Below are 3,148 nucleotides of genomic sequence, written 5' to 3'. Positions count from 1 at the left end.
TTGTTATAGACCGGTCTATTTTGGGGGCTGAAACTTGAGTCACAGAGGTGAGTTCATTTGAGGAAATGAGTCACTGGACCTGGGGACTCAGGGTCATATTCTTGGGGGACACCAAGGTCAATAAGCATAACATAGTCCAAAAAGACAAGGTTCTACATCCTACTTTGGTGAGTAGCAAATGGGAGCTGAAAAACTCAAGGGTAGTGATCTAAGGGGCGCCAGTTGATCTCTCCCTGTCAGCAGCAACAACTATTTTTTGAGTACTTGCTATGTACCTAGCCTTGTGCTTAGGAACCCTGGTAGCATAGTGGGTTATGAGTTGGGCAGCTAACCACAAGGTCAGCAGTTCGAAACTGCCATGTGCTCCAAAGGAGAAAGATGAGGCTTCCTATTCCATAAAGAGGGACAGACTTAGAAACACACAGGCACCTTATACAGTTCTATTCTGTCCAATAGAGTCGCTAGGAGTCATAACTGACTCGGTGGCAGTGAAATCCCAGAGATGAGCCAAGCACAACCCTGACACCTGCATTTAGAAGAAGAGGCAACCAGGAACACAACCTAAGACCGGAAACATGGGATGAATATCACCATAGAGATGAGAAGAACGTGCTATGGGAAAATGAGAGGGACGGTTTGAATCTCTTGGAGGATCAGGCACTTCTTGGTCAAAGTAGTATTTGAGATGGAACTCAAAGCATGGGTACAACTTAGGCAGGGGGAAATGGAAATGAAAGACAGGGAGGTAGAGAGGACATCTGAAGCCAAGGGACTGCAGGGGTCAAAGGCTTTGAGGTAGGAATGTCAACTGTGGCCGGTGGGGAGAGAGACAAGCAAAGCAGAGTGGCTTCCCTTTCTCCACGTGCTGCCATGGTCTCCTGGACCTCCAGGGATTGCTGTTAGGAATTTTGGTGTCCTGGAACTTGTTGTCTGTACTCCAAAATGGGATGTTCTCCAGAGAAGAACATTCCCTTGGTATACAGAGCACACGCATTTGAATTCCCAAGGAACACAGAGTTGACTTCTTTTAAAAGTGCATTCTATCTCCTGGTTGAAATTTTGATGAAGTTGAGTTCAATAGGAAAGGCATTTGAATAGTTGAACGGAGATGGGGAGAGAGAGGGAGAGCAGGGGTGGGGGTGGGGTGGAAAGAGGGAATGAGCACATGTGGGGTGAGGCTTCCACAGTACCTCATCCAATGTGCCGTCGGAAATAACTTTTCTTAGGATAGACACCATACCCTATGGTTGGTTAGAGATGTCTCCTGTTCACTTCTGAGGGTCTCCAGTCACATGACTCTCAGCTGTGGGTTCATTTCATCCATTCATCACAGAATCTTCAGGTACCAGAACTATTCTTGGAGAAATGGTCAGGAAGCAAACATAAAACTATGCAGCAGATTTTATCTCTAAATTCTGCAAAGGTCAAGGGCAGGTAGGTGAAGCCAGAGCGATTGCTCAGTGATGTCCCTCTTACAGTGCTGAGTGCTTCAAGGCAGGTCCTCTGCCCCCACATTTGTAGGGGGTTAAGAGCTGGTGATTTCTCGGTCCTGGTCACTCCTCTCTGACAGTCATGACTTCGCCTCTCCAGGATGGGTGGTAGCCTTAGGGGTGGGAGGAGGGTGGTTATAAAGAAGACTGGAGGGGAGAACTTTTACGTGTGACCTTCAAAAGGAATGAGATGGTTTTATTCGGGAATTAACATATTAACACACCTAGAAATTTGAAGGAGATCAGGAAACTCAAAGGGAGTGAGGCTCCAAGGCAGATCGATGAAAGAACAGCATATTCAGGACTGAGAAATCAGCCCAGCCTGCTCGGGAATGCACGGGAATGGGCAGAATCTTGGAGTGCCAGGAACTGGATTAAGGAAGCTGTGTGCCCAGAAGTTGGCAAGAATGAGCAGTGAGCAAGGAAGAATGACCCCCTCAGTGTAAGGCCCCTGCTAGACTGAAGCACTACTGCATACCCACTACCCCACTACACACACACACCAGAGGGGCCACATCCCCACAGGAGTGCTCCAGAGCCCCACCACCCCCACCCCACCACCCGCCATACACCCCTAACACTGACTGCACCAGTTACATGCATGCTAACCCCGATAGCTGTAGAGAGCAGGCTCTCTGAACCAGGAAGAGGCAATCAGAGTGACAGCATCAAGCAGGGAACAGAAAGAAGCAGGAGCAGGGAGGAGAAGATGTGTTCCAGAGGACAGGGAGCCAGCTTTCTTTGCAGACTACTGAAGGAAAGGGCAGAAAATGGATCTGTTCTCTGACTGGACTCCTGGGCTGGGAGTCTTCAGGACTTCCTTGGGACCTGGCAGACCAAATCCCTACCCTGGATTTCACCACAGAGGTAGCCTTTTTCTCTTCTCCCTCCCCACATGGCAGGCAATCTGCAGGGCCATCTGGGGCCTGTGTCTCACTCTTCCACCTTCTAGATAACTGGGGCCTCAGAATTTCCCTCCCAAATTGTCCTGAGCCTACCAATCCTTCATGAATCCCCTCTGTGGTAGTCTGGGTTGACTAGAGAAACAAATTCATAGAAACTCATATGTTATGAGAAAGAGCTTTATATACAAGTGCAGGGGTGCTCACATTTTTGCAGCATGTGAGCTAGTTATAAAATGATCAAGTCAAAATTATCTACCAACTAAAAAAATGCAAAACATATATTTATTTTTATTCATTTATTTATATATTTATTCATAAATGCATTGAGAATTCTTTATAAGTACAATGTATGTTTATGTACCTTGCATAACTGCATGAGTCCACATTGCACAACACAACACAATTAACTGAGTACATTTTTGGTCATTACCTGAGTTCACTGTGATGACTTGCACTGAATGGAATGAGCCAGATGCATAGTCCGGACAGTAGCTGCTGACAGCCAGCCTTAAGCACACTTCCAAAGGAGCATCATTCATGGTGGAACGTACTTGGACTTAATGATCTGTATGTGGGAAAAGGCTGACTCACATCAATAAGTAGAGCCGAATCATGCAGTCAAGGAGGTAGCACATTTCTCATGTTTGGGTACTTTTCCTCTACCAGTAAGTTCCAGAACTGTTCATGCGTTCTGGACTTCAGCTAAATGTCAGCTTGTAGGGTCAGAGTCTCCCATTCCGTATGTAAGTGATA

Source organism: Echinops telfairi, unplaced genomic scaffold (assembly GCF_000313985.2).
Source record: "Echinops telfairi isolate 266 unplaced genomic scaffold, ASM31398v2 ScPeMD7_7469;HRSCAF=8507_1, whole genome shotgun sequence".
Taxonomy (NCBI): Eukaryota; Metazoa; Chordata; class Mammalia; order Afrosoricida; family Tenrecidae; genus Echinops; species Echinops telfairi.
Note: the sequence above shows the minus strand (reverse complement) of the source record.